The sequence below is a fragment of the Vicugna pacos genome, chromosome 10 (genome assembly GCF_048564905.1).
Source record: "Vicugna pacos chromosome 10, VicPac4, whole genome shotgun sequence".
Taxonomy (NCBI): domain Eukaryota; kingdom Metazoa; phylum Chordata; class Mammalia; order Artiodactyla; family Camelidae; genus Vicugna; species Vicugna pacos.
Window position 1 is genome coordinate 40,295,339 of NC_132996.1, and position 21,222 is coordinate 40,316,560.

The 21,222-nt window shown below is 45.5% G+C and overlaps 1 long non-coding RNA gene across 1 annotated transcript in view; it reads left to right on the plus strand.

Annotated features, from left to right (window-relative positions):
* LOC116282052 (uncharacterized) overlaps nucleotides 1–19,295 on the plus strand; it is a 58,603-nt gene extending 39,308 nt beyond the window's left edge. The window contains exon 3 of the long non-coding RNA XR_004191510.2: nucleotides 19,007–19,295. This is a non-coding gene — a long non-coding RNA (uncharacterized lncRNA). The remainder of the gene's footprint in view (nucleotides 1–19,006) is intronic.
* The last annotated feature ends 1,927 nt before the right edge of the window (nucleotides 19,296–21,222 follow it).

Here is a 21,222-nt window from a genome sequence, read left to right on the forward strand (position 1 = left end):
TTATGTTCCAAAGGAGCTGGGTGAGCTCACCCTGGGAGTGAGTGTTCATGGAGAAAAGCTTTGAGACTCAGCTTTAGGGCCTCCAACCTCCAGAGACCTGGAAGAAGAGGAGGACTCAGCCAACACATTAGCAAGAAATAGCTACTGAAGAAAGAGTAAACGAGGAAAGCATAGTATCCCAGAGATGGCACTGAAAGTCTCGTTCTAGAAGGTGGGAGTGAGCAATAGTGTCAATTTTACTGTAAAGATTGAATAAGATGAAGACTAAGGATTGACCTTGGGATATACAATGAGGAGTCACAGCCTATCTTGACATGCATGGTTCTAGTGGATAGTAAGGCTGGAAAATTGAATGTGTGGGTTTGAGGGAGAATGGTGTGATAGAATACCTGGAAAAGCCCAGAGAATCAACTTGAGAAACAACCACAAAGGCAGGTAGCTCAGAAAAGTAGCTAGGTACGAAATTACTCTGCAGAAAACAATAGCTTTCCTATATAGGAAAAGTTAGAAAATATAATAAAATGAAAGCTCAACTACTTCTGGAAAAAAAAAAAAAGCAATAAGGACTGCTCAGCCTTCCCAGATATTAGAATGTATTCTAAACCCTCAGTGAATACAACAGTGAGGTGGTAACTTAAAAAAACACAACAAAACAAAACAAAACAGGCAGAGAGATTGATGGAGCAAGGCAGAAAGTCTCAGGAATCAAACTTAAATGCGTATGGAATCTAGCATGTGATAGAGGGGCCATTCCAAATGAGAGGGGGCAGAGATAAAATCTTAAAAATAATAAGTTAATAAACATTATTGGGCAACTGGGAAGCCATCAAGGGTAAAATTTCGTAGGAATCATACCTCACATCTTACACAGTGTTAACTTTCAAATGAATTGCATATTTAAATAAGGAAAGCATACAGAATTAGATGAAAATGTGGGAAAATTATTTTATAATCCTAGACTGGGGAAGATCTTCCTAAGCATGACACAAAACTCAGAAGCCATAAATAAAAATACTGATTAAAAAGAATTAAAAATTAAACCTTTTCTGCATGGAAAAGACCACCATAAACAAGTCAAATAACAAACTGGGAAAAATATTTATAATGCATATCTTGGACAAAAAATATCTATATCTGTATCTAATCTCCTACACATTACTAAGAAAGAACCCTAACAACCTAATCAGAAAATGACCAACTCAGTTCCTAGAAAATCCATGTTTCTTAAACATGAGGAAAAAAATGCTAAAACCTACTCTCATACTGATGAGAAAGGGTAATTGAATTTCTATCAAGATCTTTTCACCTCTGGATTTTCAAATATCCGAAAGCTGGGTACTGTGTGTCAAAGAGTGCATGAGGAAAGCGGCACGCCCTTGTGCTTGGCGCTCCCAAGCACAACTTTGCCCCACAAGGGAAGCTGCTCACAGGACTCTTCACACAGACCTACAGTGGTGAGAGGTGCTCCTGCAACCCTGTGAAAATTGAGGGAAGGGTCATTAAGATCATCAGCTTACCAGGAACAGATCTCTAAATCTTCCTGTTCTTAAAAGATTTCTCAAAAGATGGGAGCAGAAGAGGAAGTTCTTTGGTACTGCCCAGAATGTCACTGGTGTTTCAGAAGATGGTTTTTTTCTGTGTGTGTGCTCAACTCTTCTGAAAGTTTTACACCCTATTTTCCAGGCAACTACTGTAGCAATTTTACAGATTTGTGTCAAGTCTAAGGGCCACCCGCAGTATGGTAGCTATGTCGTCACAGCCCTGCACCTGGACACTAGGGTTAACCAGCAGATGGTATTTCAGCCCCCATTCCCCTCCTCTGCCTTGTACTTTGGTGCAGTGTACAAACTGTACAACTCTCCTCAGAAGTCTGCCTTCCTCACAAACAACACCAAGACCTTAGAAAGCCTTAGCTTCTCTCTTCTTCTTCCCAACCTACTGTGCTCCAGTACGTTATTTTGACTCTGTTCTCCCATTTCACATCTCACATCTTCTATTCCTTGAAATATGCTCTTTAGAAGTTCCTTTCATGAGAGTCTAGGGGTGGTAAGGGCTCTAATTTGTCTCTGTCTGCAAATGTCATTGTCCACCCTCATTTTCTAGAGGTGGTTCTTCCAGGCTGGAATTGTATAGGGTGACCGTTACTGTCCCCCAGCACGTTGAACATCCATTATCTTTAGCTGCCGCTTACTGCTGTGAGATTGGTCATCAGTCAAGTTGCCATTCACTTGCAGTGATCTGCCTTTTTTCTTTCTAAGAGATTTCCTTTTTCTCTGGGGCTTTCCTTTCTCCAAAATGTGTCTAGTGGCTTTCTTTTTATATCATGCTTGGGGTTTGTGGTGTTTCCTGGATTTCAAGATTGCTGTCATTTCACATTTCTGAACAATTTTCTGCTCTTTCCCTTCAAATACTGTGTTGTGGTTAAGAACACAAATTCTGGAGCCAGGCTACTTGACATCTCTAAGTGACCTTAGACAGTTGTAACTTCTCAACGTTTCAATTTCCTCATCTATAAAATGGGGATGACATTATTACCTACTTATTGGTTTGTTGTGACAGGGATATATTGTCAGTACTACATACTTGTTAGCTCTTATGATCATTTTCTTATTATTATTTCTCTGGAAGTCTCATTCGACATGTATTAGAGTTTCTAGTCTCTGTATCGCTTAATGTCTCTTTCTTATTTTCTATCTTTTTGTCTTCTAGGCAGCTTTCTGGGTAATTTCTACAGATGTATCTTCCAGGTTACTAGTCTCTTTTCCATTGTGTCTAATCTTCTGTTTAATCCAGCCACTGAACGTTAAATTCAATTTTCATGTTATTAATCTCTAGAAGTTGGACTTGAGATTTTGTTTTTAAATTTGCTTTGCCATTTTTTGTCTTGCTTCTGATGCTGGCTCACATTGTCAATTCTCTCTTTTATGTCTAACCCTGTTCACTATAGCAGTATTATAATTCTCCATCTGATAATTCCAACGCTGAAGTCTACGTATGTCTGATTTTACCGTCTCTTATTTCTTCTGTCACATTCATATGGTGCCTTGTTTCTATATGTATTTGTAATTTTTGACTATTGCCTGCTCACTTTCCTTGGGACTTTATTTGTGGGAATTCTTGGAGGTCTGAATTATAATTGAGTTCCTCCAGAGAAGACTTGTACCTTCTTTTGCTAATTGACTGGGGGAAATTCCCAGCATGGCTCTCCTCTATCAGGATGTCCCCAGAAACCCCACCTGTCATTTGATGTTTTAGGGAGACCATAGCTTGTGCGAATTTGCACCACAATGTGTCTCATGGCTACAAATTCTCAAGAGAAAATTTCTCATCACCCAGATCTAAGCTTGATCAATTTCTTGGTGGTTTTATTTCTCACTAGTGAGAAATACACTAAAGGTTTAGTCTTTTGAGGCCCCAACTTTTCATAGGGCACTCCTGTTAGACATCCCACCTGTGGATTGTTCTAAAAGTCTATCTTCCATCCCTGAGAGATCATGCAGGGGTTGTTGTGGCCATAAGAGGAAATATGAAACTCCTTCTGAGAGCAAAGGAGATCCATTCAAGGAACTTAAGCCAGGAAGTAACCTGTTCAGCTCTGTGCTTCAGAAAAGTCTTTCAGGCTGCCGGGAGGAGAACATAGAGAATATAGAGGAAAATCTAATCTCTAGTCATACTTCTGCGTAGAAACAACTGCATAAATACTTCGGTATATGCAGACCAAGTATTCAGCTATTTATGCCATTTTGTAATATGTTGTATATTTCCAGTTTGATAATTAATTGTGGAACCTGTTTTGTCTTAGTTCCTCATCTGTAAAATGAGGTGCTTTCCACTTGTGATGAATCTAAAATGAAAATCTCTGGCACCTGTGGAGGCTTCTCTCCTTCTTGTACCTTCCCCTTCCCTTGGACTTGTTTTGCACCAAAGAGAGAGGAAACCTCAAATGGGGATCTCCCTGAGGCCAAACTTGATCCCAGGATGACTGTCATCCATCAGGTCCTCAGTGGTTCCCAGAGGCTCCCTTTTCATCACTGTGATATACTCATCAATCTAGGTGCCTCTCCATGGCCCCAAATTCTGTGTTACGTATTCTTTCCATTAGAATTGAGAATGCAGGGCAGCGTCATTTAGAAAATCCCTGTAAAGGACAGCTTTGTTGGGGAGTATGTGTTGCAGGGAGGATGTGTGTGTGTGTGTGTGTGGCTGATTTTACTACATGAGCTGCACAGATAGATATTTTGGAAGCGGGTGGCTCATCCCTGTGTCTGGGCCTCTTCTCATGCCAGTCCTTGCAGTTATTACTAACCACTGAAAGCCAAGCAGATGCAGTGAAATCAGAAAAGGGGGATATCTTGATGATGTCATTGGAACTCTGGATCCTACTATGTCTGGAGCGACGTTATCTACTATGTCTGGACACCCAGTTATCTGAACCAATAATGTCCCATTTTTGCTAAAACTAGTTGAATTTGGCTCTGTCCTTTGTTCATGCAGCTACAAAAATGTCCATATCAAAGCATTTATCACATAGTACTTTAAGCATCTGAAGACATATTTCTCTCCCATTGCACTATGAGCTCTTTGAGAATAATCAACATGTCTTTGAGTCCCAGGGCCTGAGATAGTGCCTGACCTATACTCGGCAAATATTTTTTTAAGTGCTTGCATTTGTGTCTGCAAGAATGCCTGAATTAATGATTGAATAGATGACCCAGAGATGTGAGAGTGGGGAAGTCATTCTGGGCAGAGAACTTTCAGAGCTTAACTGTGAGAGACCTCTGCCAGTATACAAGCAAAACAAAATGAAGACCAAGACTATTTGAAAGGTTAAATTCCACTTTAAAATTGCCCCACCGTTTAAGAAGCCCAGCCCCTGTGGAAAGTAGAACTCCCCTGTCGTTGATTTAGTCTCCCAATTACTGTATGATTTGGATTTGGGAGGCAATGTGTTGAGGGAATGGGGGAGCAGATCACAGTGACAGAGAATCACAGGGGAGTCCAGTAAAGAAGAAGCAGATGACACTGAAGTTGGAAGTGGGGACAGGAAATTTTCTGGTTGCAAAATCCTTTCTATAAAATGCCCTTTGAAGAGTGGGCCTCACCAGTCTCTTGTCTCTTCTTGACCAGGGATGGAAGACTCTGGCTGCGTAATCAGAATGACAGTCAATCTATGGTGACCCAGCCATGTGGAGTTGGGGGACTGGATCAAGGTTAGCTGAACTGGCTGGATGGAGGGAAGAACAGTCAAGGCATCAGAGAAGGAGGCAAGCTGGGGAGAGCTGGAGGTTAGAGAATCCCTCGTGAGAGCAAGCGTGGTCCTCGCACAGGAAATCACACGACTTCTCAGTCTCTCGATGACACCAGAAAAGGCAGCAACTGCTCCAGGGCTTTCCCACCAGAGAACCAGAAGTTCGCTGCAGGGTCAGGGGCTCCAGGAAGGACCTCCTGCTTCAAGGCAGCTCTGAGCTGACTTTCTGCTGGTATGAAAAGAAGGAAGATAAAGACTTACTGAATTTTCTTTTGATTCCTTTGTCTTTTAGCTCAAACTCTTCTTGCTCAGACAAGGGCTGGGTTCTTTAGAAAGTCAGAGGATCATGGAGACAGGAGTTCTAGGACTCCTAGGAGCTGTGTGGTCAGAGAAGCCTGCGGCCAGTGGGGAGAGCCAGCTCCTTTCTTTATCCTTCATTCCGTGTCCTCCCATCTGTCTGCCATTCAGATCTGCTGTCAGGGAACATGGCCTGGGGGAACTCTAGGGGTGGAAAGTTGTGACAACCAGTGTTCTAGTTTTCCTAGTTGGAATTTCTTTTTCTTCTAAGCATCACATAAATTTATTCACACATATTTATTGAATGGCTATTTTGTGCCAGGCACTGTTGTAGGCACTGGGGAGAAGGAGTGAACATCACAGACAAAAATCCCAGTGCCTGTTAAAGTTGCATTCTGGGGATATGTGGATATCTTGGCTTGGGCTGCATGCTGCTCTGGTTGACTTTTCCTATTTGATATGATCGTATTCAATTCAGTGTAAGCACCCTGTTAGCTGTGAAAGGCATGTGTCCACTATACCTTGGTGTTCCTTTCTTTCCTAAAGCTCCCAGCATTGTGCTGACCCCTGTTTGTTTCTTTCATTCCATCAGTGTCTCTCGAAAGCTCATGGATGCCAGATGTCCTAGGAGGAGAGGACCTTAGTGACCACATTACATTTGGGAAAACTGAGAGTCAGGGAGGGCACTTGCCATGTCTATGTCACATACCCATCAGACAGAGAGCAGGGAATGTAACTCTAGGCTCCTCCCTGGTGCTGGCACTGCCCCTTCCACCACAGAGCCCTCCCTTTGACTCCTTCACCATTGGGTGATCTTGCTGGGGCTGGAACTGCACTGATATTCTCACATTTTCAGAAAAGGCAGTGTGTTTTCAAGGATATGTTGGGGCACTGTCTGAGGCTGTGACCGCTGGAGGCACAGGACCAGGCCCTACTGGCTGCTCAATTCTGAAAGACCATAGCAGCCAAATTGCTGCTTGGACTGACTCTAGTGGAGCCTCTTGCTTCACGATCAAGGTGATGGCTTTCTGCCTACACGTGGCCCACTGGATGGGTTTGCTCTGTGCCTCTGTCTGCCTGTCTCTTCTCTGCCTGTCTCTGACTCTGGGTTTTCAGCTGTCTTTGTGTCTATCTCCACATGGCTCTAATTCTGCTTTTCTTCTTTCTGTCCCTGGTTCTGTATGTCTTGCTTATCCATGCCCACAACCCCAGGCCTTCCCATCACCAACAGTTTGTCGGCCCTCTGTAAGGCCCCGGTTCTTTTCCTAACAGCTTAGCCTGGGGCCTCGGAGATGTATGAGGAGCATGGGAGAAGCAGGAGGCGCAGGGCTTCGAAGGTCTCCGGAGAGCGTCTGCTGGTGTTAGAGCTGGAGTACTAGTGTCAGACGCTTCCTTGAATTGGCCATCAGCTCCGGGGTGTGCATCCAGGCCCCAGGAGGGAAACCGAGCAGCGGGTATCTGGTCCTTTGGTAGCAAAAGTGTGGGGACAACGGAAAGGGAAATGGGCTGGGAAGAGTAGGTCCCAGTAGTCCTGCTGACAGCTGAAGGAACAGTTCCCTGGAGTTGGGCTGAGGACACTTATTGGGACCAGGGGTTTATGAACAAAGGATGTTAGTAAGTCCAATATTTGTAAATACCTCTACATACTTTGTGAAGACAGTGACAAGAAGATTCTGGTGTATTTCCACACATTTTTTGTTCTAAGGGATGTCCAGGAACAACTAGAAGATCCCTGACTGTGGGCCCAACCCCTCCACCCTGCCTGACCACGCTGGCCCCAGGGGAGTTCTTCTGAGGGTTTTTCCTTGAATCCGGGGGGGAGGTGTGCAACAAGGACCTGTTCTGATGGTTTTCAGGGTCCTGGATTTTCGGGAACCTGGATTTTGTTGACTTAGCTCATTGCCTTCTATGGCTGAGTGACAAGTGGAGTGAGCTTCTCCATCCCTGTCCTCCACTGACAGCCTCCTCCTTTCCTGTGTGCTGATCTTCTTTAACCAGGAAGTCTGGGATGCAAGTTGCTTTCCTAGTGCCTCACACTGTCATCCATGCCACCTTCTTCTCCCGCACTCTGGACCTGAGCATCCTGCTGGCTGTCAGCCACAAGTACTACCTCTCTGCTGTCTTCATGCTCTGGCAAACCTGGCCCTTGGGCCCAGTACTCATTAGCTATGTGTATTCTGCTCGGTGTCTATTCCTGATAGTGGCTCTTTTCAGAAGGGCAGCTGTAATCTGCACAACTCTCTTGCTTCTGGGCACCCAGAGCCGGAACTCACTGTGTGTATATTTATGGTGTGTGTGTTTCCAGCCTCAGCCTGATCACTGGGTACAGCACAGCTCCCAGTAGTGGCTGCCTGGCATGCTTTCTATGGTCATCTTGCTCTGTCCTCTTCTGACTCCTCTATGGGTGGTGCCCCTCTATATAGTTTAGTTCCTTGTATGGTGGTTGGATATTTACTCTGGTGAGAGCTTAATCTATTTTGTCTTGGGATCTTCTGTCCTGAGTAAACAGCAGTGCCCCCCCCTATACTTCTTCACTGCCTCCCAATGAATGCAGTCTATGGAGATCCAACCATATGCTATTTATGAAATATTAACTTAAAACCTAGGGATACAAGAAGATTAAAAGTAAAGGAATGGAAAAAGATTCACTAGGTAAACACTAATCAAAAGAGATATAATGTAGTTATATTAATATTTATGGTTATAAAATGAGTATAGAAATGAATATAGAAGTTTTTAAATTATAAGATGATTACATTTTCTATATTAATAGAAAAATATTAAAAACATAATTTAAAAAAAGAACCATTTATAATCTCAAAAATGCAATTAGGAATAAATCTAACAGAAAATGTATACAACCCTATATGTAGAAACTTAAAAAATTTTTTTGAATGACGTTAAAGATTACCTTAGTAAATGAAGGGATAGCACATGTTCATGGATAAGAAAATTTAACATTATAAAGATATGAATTCTCTCCAATTTCCCTATTATATACTCAATGCAACTCCAATAAAAATCTCAATAGAATTATATGAAGCATTGATAAACTGAGTTTTAAATTTAAAAAGAAACATCAAGAATAGATAGTACGATCCCAAAAAAGAAGGGGAGAAAGGACCTGCACTCTATTATAAAGCTCTCATAGTTAGGACTATATGGTACAGACCTAGAGATGGACAAACTGACCGGTAGATTAGAAAAGACAGCCCAGAAGCAGGTTCAGTCAAATACCAAATTTTGAAATACGGTAGAGTGAGCATGGGAGATAAATGGGTAAAGGAGGGACTTTTTATTAAATAAACCCAAGAAAGAATAGTTTTTGTCACAGAGGGAGTTTTTGGTGCCCACCAAAAACAAATAATAAAATGTCTTAACTCAAGGTCACACTTTGAGTTACTGTGACCTAACTTAACTTCTATACAGTCCTCATTGTGTGACCTTCAAGAAGCTACTTAATTCCCTTGGATCTTCTTTTCATCATTCATAAAATTGGAATAACATCTTTCTGCACTTCTTCTTAGGGATGCCGAAGCAGGGAGAAGCCAAGGGCAATTTTTTTTTTTTTAACATTTTGGCTTCTGGTTATTGAAATAACACATCAGATGAAGAGGAGATAGAAAAGAAATGTGACATTCCACATGGCGCCACTAGGTGGCAGTCAATGACTATTGTGGGGCTCATGTCTTCCTTGACTGGCCAGCAGGGGGCTCACGTCCATGAAGTTTGGGAAGAGGTCTAATTTAAAGTAGGATAGTGAGGGGACCCATGTTATTTCCGGCTGGTTATTCAGGGATGGCAGTGAGCACAGCTATTCCTGGCAGTGTAGGGGAGTGTCTGTGAAATCAACCTCCGGAATGTCATTCCCAGTCTCAGAGCCTGGATCTACCAAGATTACTAACATAACTTGGCTAACAGTTAAGTTGCATAACCTCACGGACTCTCAGTTTCCTCTTGTGACGTGGTGATTGATGCCCACCTGTAGGGTTGTTGCGAGGTACTCAAAGGCAAGGGAGTCCACAGTACGGGGTAAAAGCCCTGTGATTATCAACAACGTGTTCACCTTCCTCACCACCGTCTTTATTATCCCATTCCCTCCCCACACTTCCACAAGGCCTCTGAAGCTTGGTCCTGAAAGCCAAGTCCCCACGTCCAGCAGGGTCTGAAGCCGCTCAGCCCAGGTCTGTCCCCAGGAGTCTTTGGGGCCGGCAGTGGGTGGGACCCCGCTCTTCCAACTGTTGCTGTGTCTCTGTTAGAGCCGACACCTCGTGTAAACGTGGGCTGTAAACTGCAGAGCCCTATAAAGATGTAAAGGGTTGTAATAGCTGGTGTAATTCTCTTAGCTCTCACTGGGCCGTTTGGTCTCATGGTCTCTTAGGTCCCAGAGAGAACAGCTCCTTTTCGTGTTTTTCTGGCTTCAGGGAGCCCTAGTGACTTCCGTGTCACCCTCCCCTCCCCGAATTCCTTAAGGCCTGGCTGCCACCGGGGTGAGGCCTGCCAGTCTGGTTTTCTGTAGCTTTCCTCTGCAGTGTTTGGCCAGGGCGGGACAGGGCGAGGTACCTGCTGGGATTGGCCAGGGTGGGGCGGTGGGGTGTGCGTGAACCCCATGGTGATGGTCTGGGCAGCCAACCCGGGAGGACGGCAGAGGCGGGGCCTGGGCCTGGGTTCAGCCTGGGCCTACAGCTCCCTGAGGGAGGGGCTGCTAGATGGAGGAGACCCCTGGGGCCTCCAGTTCTCTGTGCTAAACCAGCTCCTTGTATGGGGCTGGACTTTAGAAAACCAGTGTTGGGGAGTTGGGCTCATGCCCAATTTACAGAGAACTGTCCTGTTTGGAGTCATGTTGGGAGCATGCAGGGGAAGGGCTTGCTGGAGCAGAATACTGAACAGAACATAAGGATACTTGTATCAAACCGCCTTCTCACGTGACTTTCAAAGGCCAAACAGTTCCTGCCTCCAAGCCTCCGTGTGTGCAGGCTTCCTAGCGCTCGGTGCTCGGCCCTCTTCTCTGCTGCTGGAATCCCCTTTATCCCACAGAATCAATCAAATTCCCCTTTTGGAATATACCCTGGCTCACAGGGACAATCTCCTCGCTGAATCCTGTAGCCCCTGTGTGTGTTGCCCCAAGGTTTGACACATGCTGCTCTATAGTGACATTTATGAGCCTGTCCTCCAGGTTGGAAAACCCCTGAGACCAGGGACCGCATCATTCATTCATTGGTTCATTCATCCATTTATTCAACAAATACTGATCGAACACCCATTGCCTGGTGGGCCCTGTTTTAGGTCCTGGGATTTGCGCAGGGAGCCAGGACTGAAATCCAGCTCCTGACTCCTGGTCTGTCACACTTTCCAACATCTCCTATCCCCTGCCCACCTCCCCCAGAGCCCAGCCCCCTGGCTGTACATCAGGGAGGCAGTGTTCAGGACCTACCTTCCTCTCAGCCCTGACTGCTGATCCCCTGGGTGTTTGTGGGCAGGTCTAGGGGGCTGGGAGGCACCTCTCTGCCACCTCTGGACACTACCCATCAGCAGCCAACAGTGACTCTTCCTTTCCTTCTATGCCTCTGCAGCCTCCCATGGTGGCCACGGGACCAGGCCCAGGTTCACAGGGCCTGGCTGGAGACTTGGTCGGCCACTCCTGGCCATGGGACCTCGGGCAACTCTCGCAAGCTCTCTAAGCCTTGGTTTCATCACCTCTAAAAATTAGAGAGCAAGAGCATCTTCTCTTGAGGTGTTATCAGAACTGACATTTCGCACCTTCCAGAAGTGGTAGCTCCTGTCCTCTCCACCTCATTCCCACCCATAGGTCCGAGGGCTGCAGTCAACTCCCATCCTCGGCAAGTCAGGCTCCAATTTAGCAGACCCGGAGCTAGGAAGCCTGGTCTCCCTCCTCTAGCATCCAGTCCTAGACGGAGTAATAATACTAATAATAATAATAGCAATGTCTCTTTTCTCGGTAGTACTTACTCTGTGTCAGGCATTGTTACAAGCACTTCACGTTTAGTGACTCATATAATCTTTACTATACCCATATAAAGCAAGTACTCTTATCAGCCCCTTTTTCCACATGATGAATGTGAGATATAGAGAGGGTAAGCAACTTGCCCAAGATCACACAGCTAATAAGTCGCCATCAGAAAGCAAGAGATGTTCCGGATAGCTGTTTTACTGCTGGTTGCCACAGCAATGGCCAAGGTTGAAAAGGTGAGCCTAGGAGATGTGAAGTGGGGCATAAAAGATGTTCAACACAACTAGGCCCCTTCCGGGGCACCCAGCTGCTCTGAGAACCAGGCCTCTGCTGTCTCATCCTTCATTTGGGCCTACTGGGCTGTGCTGCCTAGTGTCAGAAGGGGGTGGTCCTCTGGGTATACAGAGCTTCCAGGAATTCTCCCAGTGTGCCTGAGCCCACAATCACTTGCCGTGCTTTGAAGTAAAAGCCAAAGAGCTCACACACACCCCAGGAGTGAACCATTAGGTTCTCAGATATGTTTCCGTGTGAAGATTTCCTCCAAAACATTTACCTCTAACCACTTCCTAAATTGCTTGTGACAATTCAAAATGCCATGTTCCAGCCTCCTTCCATTCTAAGGATCATAGGAGAGGCATCAGCCAGAGAAATGCTAAGCTGAGGGGCAGTTCCTGATAACTCAGCCACCTGGGGGGTTTCTCAAGAGCCCATGGCATCCTCAGCTCAGTCGGGGCTCTTGGTGGCACTAGGACAGAACCAGAAGGGCAGGGCACACATCTGCTGTGTCTCAGCTCTGAGGTTCTGTTTAAGATTCCATTTGGAAGGAGGTTCTATGCTAAATATAGAATTTGAAAGCTGCTGGGCTAAATCATCCCTAAGATCCACACTGGCTCCCATCTGCAGGAGCTCGTTTGTTCATTCCAGAAATATACTTCGAATGCCAGGAGCTCTGCCAGGCAATGGAGGAGTCAGCGGAGGGTGAAAGTTTTGTGGTCTCTGCCCTCATGGATGGCAAAACCCAACATGGAAAAAGTCAAAAAGCAAGAAAACAATGACTAAATAAAATAGTTACAGGCTGTGAAGGGTACCATGAAGGAAATCAATAGGGGATGGGATCTGGAGTTATGTGGGGAGATGTTTAAGCTGGAGGATGAAAAGGAGCCAGACTCGACAAGAACCAGGGGAAGAACATTTCTGGTGCAGGGAACTGCAAGTGCATAGGCCCTGAGGCAGAAAAGAGGTTAGCTTCTACTATGGCTGGAGCAGAGAGAGGGAGAAGGACTGCCTAAGAGTTGGGTTAATTCTAAGTGCACCGTCATCAAAGAGTTCTAAGCAAGGAAGACATGCTATCCATTTACATTACAAAGATCACTTTTCTGCTGAGAAGAGAATGCCTTTCAGGGGCAAGGAGCTCCATTAGGAAGCTGCTGTAGGAGAGGAGGATAATGGGCTGGGGGTGGCTGTGGAGATGAGAGAAGTAGACAGTCTGAGTCAGAGCTGGCTTGATTTGCCGAAGGCCCTGGTGTGTGTGTCGTGGGGATGGGTGCAGGGGTGAGAATCCCACATTCTGAAAGTCTACAACAAACCCCGTTTTCCCACCTGCAGGAGGCGGTGTTCCCAGAGGTTCCTGCTCCTCTACCCTCATTTCCTGGAGTACTTCTCTTTCTTCTGTGTCACCTGCGTTCTGTGCTCAGACACTTAGAGCTTATTTTCTGCCTCAGGACCTTTGCACTGCCTAGGATACTGGCCCCTTATCTCCACATGGTTGGTAACTTCTTGACACATCCCCTCTCCTAGCCAGTTTTCCCTGAACGTACAACTTGTACTCCTATCCTGACCACCCTCCACCCCAGGCATGCTCTATCTCCTCCACCCTGTTTTTTCAGGGAATTGAGTTTTGATAACTCATCAAAGTTTTAAAAAATTGAAATATATTTGATTTACAATGTTGTGTTAGTTTCGGGTGTACAACATAGTGATTCAGTTATATGTATATATATTCTTTTTCATTATAGGGTATTATAAGATACTGAATATAGTTCCTTGCACTGCACAGTAGGACCTTGTTGTTTATCTATTTTATGTGTAGTAGGTTATAGCTGCTAATCCCAAACTCCTAATTTATCGCTCCCTCCCTTTTCCCGTTTGGTACCATAAGTTTGTTTTCTGTGTCTGTAAGTCTGTTTCTGTTTTGTAAATAAGTTCATTTGTCTCATTTTTTTAAGATTCCACATATAAGTGATATCATATGGTATTTGTCTTTCTCTGTCTGACTTACTTCACTTTGATAATTTCTAGGTCCATCCATGTTGCTGTAAATGGCATTATTTCATTCCTTTTTATGACTGAGTAATATTCCACTGTAAAAATACACCACATTTTCTTTTCCAGTGATCTGTTGATGGAATTTAGGTTGCTTTTATGTCTTGGCTACTGTAAATAATGCTGCTGTGAACATTGGGGTGCATATATCTTTTTGAATTAGGAGTTTTCTCCTATATGCTCAGGAGCGCCTAATCCTATTGTATGTTCTTTAACTATCTGAAAGGATCTTGCCCATTTAGCTGCTCGTTCCTTTCCGCACCTGCCTCCACTAGAATGTAAACTCCATGAAGTGGGCAGTGCATGGCGCTGTCTCCTTCAGGGCCTCTTACCTGCAAAGGTAGCTGGGGTGGCCCTGCAGTGATAGGTCTTTCCACAAGAGGGCGCCCCATAGATTTCCATTTCAGTTTCTGGCTGGAAAATCTCCCAGGAGTAAAACTAACAGAACCCTGTCTGAAATTTCACAGTTTACCTAATGTCTGTACTAATTACACATCCTGTCATGTAATGTGGTCTTTTGTGTTTCTGAGAGTAAAAAAATGTTCTTCTGTGGGATTTCAAGATCTTTCCTTTGAGATGGGGGAGGGAAGACATAAGGACCCTGTTTCCCTCCCGTACCTCTTCGCCCTCTGCTGAGCTTACCCTGACACTTGCTTGAGAGAACTTACACTTACAGCTCCACTGACTGTAGCCTGAGACAGATTACCTTTGGACAGGTGGTCCATAAATTAACATTTTCTTGATCATAAATATTTATTTAGCCATGACCCAGAGATTTCCCAACCAACTGGGTAAGACTAAGAAACGTCAATTCAGTTTGATGAAGGCTGGTAAGGGTTTAACACAATAAGGGGACAGAAAGTGCTGGCTGGTGATTGATCATTGCTCTCACTGGAGGCAGCTGTGAGCAGCAGAACGAGCGCGGGGCCACCATGAAAACCTGGGTGTGAGTCCTGTTTTGAATCCGGGTCCTGTTGCCTTCTAGCTGGATGGTGGTGGCTCTGAGCCTGTCTTCTCTGCCCGTGAGAATGACAGTGCTCTGGTGGACACGAAAGGTGCTTTGTGAACAGGTACACACATGGTAGTGGTAGAATGGGGCGTGATTATAACCCTACTTAGCGCAGTCTCATTTGAGACCCCTCACACTGGGACTGAGGGTCCCACCTTGAAAGAGGGGCTCATGTGGAGTTGAGAGGGGACCCAAGGAATGTCTGGATGTGTCACCTAAGTAAGAAGGAGGGCTGGAAGTAGTAACTGGGAATGGGGGTGGGGGCGTGGGGGGCGAGGGAGGAAGCCAGGGAATCCCAGAGCCAGGAGGAGTGGCCCAAGAAAGGATGGGCCGGGCGGAGGGATGATTCTAGGAAAATGTTTCCGATAACATTCCCTGCTGCTGACACAGGGCAGGTATGAGCAGGCTGCATTTAATGGCCAAGGAGAGGGTGGGCATGTTCCAAACTCTTTTCTAATAGAAAGTGTACTGACTTTAATACAGAAAGCTAGGAAAACATATTCATCGTTAGTAGGCACTTGAAAATTTTTTCAAATCTGCCTGGTCGTTTTTATAGTCTCTTGCTCTTTGCTCACTTTTTATTTCTTTAAACATATTACACATAATTGTTTGGTAGTCTTTATCCCAATATCTGAGGTCTGTGTGGGCTTGATTCGATGGTGTGCTGTTGCTGCTGCCTCCCACTCATGGTGGTCTGTTTCCTTGGATGTGTTAAGCCCTGCTTTGTGGAATCCTACGATAATTCTGTATGGCCTGGCTTGAGGTGCATTCCTGCAGGAGGACTTGTGATTGCTTCTACTGGGTTTCAAGACATAGTGACCACAGACTATGGTGCACTTGAAATTTAAGGATCATCTGGAGGGTTCTAAGACCAATCTACCATGTAATTTCAGACTCCTGCCACATAAGAGGGTCAGCCAGTAGCTCTCAGATCTCGGAGGACTGTATTTTTCTCCAGATACCCCAAATCAAGGCTGATACAGACACTTTCCCTTGGTTTTTATTTTTCTTTGGTTTTTTATTTGTTTGGTTTTTGTCTATTGCTTTCTCTCTTTTTTGGGAGGGTTGGGGGGAGATAATTAGGTTTATTTGTTTATTTTTGATGGAGGTAATGGGGATTGAACCCAGAACCTTGTGCATACTAGGCATGCTTTTTACCACTGAGATATACCCTCGCCCCCTGTTTCCTTTCTTTGTTGTTCTTCTCAATCACCCTTTCCTCAGGCCTTAGCTCTTTCTGAATCCTGGCTTTATGTGGAGGGCTCTCCAATGTGACGCCCCGCCCTGCATGGGTACAAAATTAATGCAGAGCATTACCCCTTCCCCTGTTCCTAGCAGAGTTCTCTGTTGAACAGCTCTAGGCCATGAGACTGTAGGGTCCCCCAGGGTAATGACCATCTCTTCACATGCATCCACTAGGAAGGGTCAGGCTTCACTCCTGGCCTTAGGTTTCCCTTCCTTGAAGTCTCCTCCACTGATTTGAAAATGTGTTTTAAAGATTGTTTTTCCTAACATTTTGATGTTTCAAAGGCAGAGAGTTTCAGGGAAGCCTCGCATCACCTGGAACTTATTAGAGATGCAGAATTTCAGGTTCCACTCAGACCCACTGAATCAGAATCTGCATTTTTATAAAACCCCAGGGGACCTGTATGTAGGTTGAACAGCATGGCTTTCCTTTACCGTATTACCTGAAGCACAAGCAGGAGAGGCAGTTTGCATGGATATTCTAGGATTAAGGCAAAATGACACTCTTTTTTGCACTTCCACCAGCTTCTCCCTGAGTCCGGTGGCTCAAATGAAGAGAAACACTAGGATTATTAGTGGTATCTTTGTCAGCTGCTGCCTTTCTCAGCCCCACAGAGACCCTGAATGGACAGAATCAGCTCTGAGCAGTCCCTGAGCTGAGGGTGACCCCCAGGGTTGGGCCCAGGGGTCCCAGTGCTGTCCCAGCCTTGTGCTGACAGGGTCGGGGAGCCCTCATGCCTCCTGAGTTTCCTTCTCCCACCTGCTCCCCTCCCCGATGTCATCCCGTCTTCATGACTGACCTTCTGCCTTAGTTTCCCTGCTCTGAGCAGAAGCTGGAGCTGGTCCTGAACCCCTGCCTTGACCCCTGTCTTCTCTCAGCAACACAACATAGCGAAAGGGATAGGATTTTGTCCCTCTGTATTCAAGGATCTATTTTCCTGGGAAAATAAGTGGACAAAGGAAGCAGTTCAGAGCCCACTGTCAGGAACCATAACTTTAAATAAGATTACTTCAAATTCTGTGCAATAAAATGTCCACTGTCAATGGACATTTAGGTTTTTCCATGTCTTGGCTATTGTAAATAGTGCTGCTGTGAACACTTGCAGCAACACGGACTTGGAGATCGTCATATTAAGTGAAGGAAGCCAGAAAGAGAAAGAAAAACACCATATGATGCCATTTATATGTGGAATCTAAAAAAAAAAGACACAAATGAACTTAATTACAAAACAAACAGACTGACAGACATAGAAAACAAACTTGTGGTTACCAGGGGAAAGGGAGTAAGAAGGGATAAATTGGGAGTTCGACATTTGCAAATACTAACTATTGCATATAAAAACAAGATCCTACTGTACAGCACAGGGAACTATATTCAGTATCTTGTAGTAACCTATAATGAAAAAGAATATAAAAAGGAATATAGGTATGTATGTGCATGACTGAAACATTATACTCTACACCAGAAATTGACACAACATTTCAAACTGACTATACTTCAATTAAAAAAAGCAAAAAGAAAAATGTCCACTGTCCTGCCTGACCTTGGCTTTGCATTAACTGCCTCATGTACTCAGCAACACTGACTTGCAGTACGGTTCCCACTTATCCAGCACTCATGCTGAGCCAGGTCCTGGGCTCGGCACTTGCTATGAGTCATCTCACTGAATCTCCACCACATCCCTGTGCAGAGATGAGATGAGTGAGGCTCGGGGAGTCTCCGTCAGTCCACTATCCAAGATCACAGGGTTGGTAAATGGTAGAGTTTGGATTAGGACCCAGGTCTTTGACATCAAAGCCCATTCTCTCTCCACTCTAGTCTGCTCTCCTGTGTACAGCTCCCAGCAGAGTGCCTGGCACAAAGTAAGCCCTCAGTACGTGTTTCTAAAATGAATGAATCTTGTCATGTAAAGACTACTGTTTATTGAATGCCTGCTATGTGCAAATACTTTCTCTCTGTTAGTTTGGATTTTTAGAATAATCCAGAAGGGTACTGATAATTATTATTTGTTTTAAAGATAAGCACACCAAGGTTCAGAGAGGTTAATTAAATTTCCCAAAGTCACACAGCCGATGAGTTGTTGATCCAGGAAAGGCAAGCCTTTCTTTCTGATGCCTAAACCTGTGTAATTTTGGTGTTACCATCTCATCCCTCCTAACGTGGGAGATTTAGCCTTGGGAAGGGGTGTCTCGGGGCTGACATGTTACCAGTGGAGCTGGAGAGCCTTGAGCAGTGAATGAGAATCACCTGGAGACTGGAGAGTGTCTTGAGTGTGAGCGAGTGAGCCTCCCATCTTGGTGGTGTTAAATGCCGAAGACTGACAGAGGGTGACTTTGACAGTCTAAAGCACTGTCACCTGCTTGGTCAGCCCTGGAAATCTCTGGAGGGGATGACTCAGATCTATCTATTCTGAGCAGGGTAGTTCAGAAGAACACAGTCCTGGTTATTCTCGTTTCTAGGAGGTATTTGGAAGAGTCTTGATTGATGAGGAAATCCCCAGGGAGTGATTAACAACTCTCAGATTGGCTTCCTTCCTCCTTTGCCAGCCTCACCCAGTGAGCAGCCTTTCACCGCGGCTGGTTTCTTCCACACGTACAGAAGTAGAGACTGTGACACTGCAGGTGCTGATCTTGGGTCTCAGCTGAAGTAAATGGGACCCACCAGGTTTACAATGGAATTTCAAAGGGCTGGTCTCTTAAAGTGCCATCTTCCAACCAAATAATGAGCTCAGAGCTAGGAACATGCTGAATTGTCCTTCAAAGACAAGTAATGTGTATTGTCCCCCGCCTGCCACATGTGTTGAGTCAGTCTTCCTGAAGTCCACCACCAGCCTGGGACTTCCAGCCACCTCCTTATCACACTGACAATCTTCAAAACTATCAGTAGTAACAGTAATGATTTACATTTGTGCAGAAGGCTGCAACTGATGAAGTACGGCTGTGTTCATTCCCATTTGAGCCTCGGAAGACCCGTGTGAGGGGTAAAGTGGGAATGTCGCCCAATGGACCAGGAACGTGGGACTCTGAAGACGGAGCACTGACGGGACTTGAGCAAAAAGGTACTCAGCTTCTGAGGAGCAGATCCAAGACCCAAATCTGGACTTCTTGATTCTAAGTTCAGCTCCAGCTACTGACTGCCCTTCTTGAGGGAGATCATGTGACTTGCATCAGCGCAGCCCCTCGGAATAAATAATCTTACATAAGGAGAAGAGTTTTACTTTCATAACCTTGAAGGTAAAAGTGCTTCAGTGGATCATCGTAGGCTGTGACTGTTCCCACCCCCTCCATCACACCTCCCCTGTGTCACAGCAGAGAATCCTTTGGGGGCTCCACTGTAGTTACGACAATGTTCATGCCTCTTTTCATGGGGGAAGGCAGTATTGCATGGTGGCTGAAAGCACAGGTTCAAGTCCTGCCTCCTCTTCAGCTGTGTGGCCTTGGACTCAGGTAGCTAACCTCCCGGAACCTTGATTTCATATGGCTGACCTCATGGGGATGTGGTGATGATTAAATGAAATAAAGTACTGGGAGCTTAGCATAGCGTTTGGCACGTAATAGGTGCGCATTAACTGTAGGTCGAACCCTGGCATTGCCAAGGCTTATTCTTGAAGCATTCATTCAAGCAGCATTGATTGAACACATGTTCTGTGCACTTGGCTCTCTGGCTTCTCACAGCACGTCTGTGAGGCAGGCACCATTATTCCCATTTTATACGTGAGGAAACTGAGGCTTACTTGTCCACTACTGTCTTTCACACATGTCAGAGCCAGGATTTGAACTCAGTTCTATCTGACTCTTATTCCAGTGCTCTCCTGTATATCAGAAAGTGACTGACATGCAGAGATTAGAAAAGGGGTATTATTGATGAGGAGTGGTGACGGGAGCCCCAGAATTGGGGTATCCAAGGATTGGACCTCCCAAGGTATGGCTCTCTCACACTCGCTGTGCAACTTTGAGCCAGTCACTTTGCCTCTCTGGGCCTCACTGGCTTCACCTGCATATCAAGGAGGTAGGACAGATCGTCTCAAAGATCCTTTCCAGCTCTGGCCTTCTGTGATGCTCCTCAGATTTCAGAAAGATTCTCGTACATGATCCTGGAATGGAGGAAGTATAACCAAGGCCCCTGAAATGTCAAATCAGTTTGCCTTGTGGACCCATGTGTTTCTGCATGAATTCAGAATCTGCAGAGGAGAACTCTCTAATTATCCTGCAGGGACTAGCCCAGCTAGTAATTACACTTATTATTTTTAATTGTATTTTATAAGATGCCTTTCATCCAAGATCTCAAAGGGCTTCTCAAACATTTATTAGCAGAGCCTTTCCCCCTCCCGAGTAGGTATGAAAGGCAGAGACTGATTTTGATGTCAGAAAGAAGAAGTGGGGGGAGAGAGAAGCGGCCTGAGATCCCGACTTTAATTTCACCTCTGAGTTCAAAGTGGGAGACAAGAACAGAAATTTGCCAAGGAAAGGCTTACCTTCAGAAGCGGTTCAAGGGATATTCAGTGAAGAGCAGATGGATCAGGAAATGTCCCTCCTTTAAAAAAAAATCAGTTTCTATGTGCTAGAAGAGGGTCATTCAGTTTGGCTCAGTCCAATTTGACTGCTTCATTTCCCTTTAGACTTGTCCATCAGCTGTCCTTTGAGCTCCAGCTCTCAGGCCTGTGCTAGGGGATGTGAAAGATATAAGGGAAGCAAGGGGCTCCAAGTGTGCCCGTGGCGGACTCGGGCACTCTGGGGCAAGCACTAGGGCACAGGAGCCGCCCAGGGGAGCCCTGGTGGGAGGGGAGGGAGAGGTGAGCTTGGGTCCATATGCCAAATCCAGGGACCTGATTGACAAATGACATGGAAAAACCATTTTGAGTAGCTCATCATGAGAGTCTCTCCGCTTCTTCCTTCTGCACTCCCCTGTACTGTAGCCAAGACACCAGGGGGCTGGTACCAGGTTCCTTTCATCCCTGTTCCAGAGAATGGATAGAAGGGAGCACCATGGGGCATGAGAAGCTTTGCTTTCCGAGGGCTGGGGGAGGGGCCATCGGTCCTTCCTGCTGGTGTGTGAGCTTCTGGAGGACAGAGCCCGGCCTGCCTGTTCACCACTTCCCCAGCACACATCCAGGCACAGAGGGTGCATGC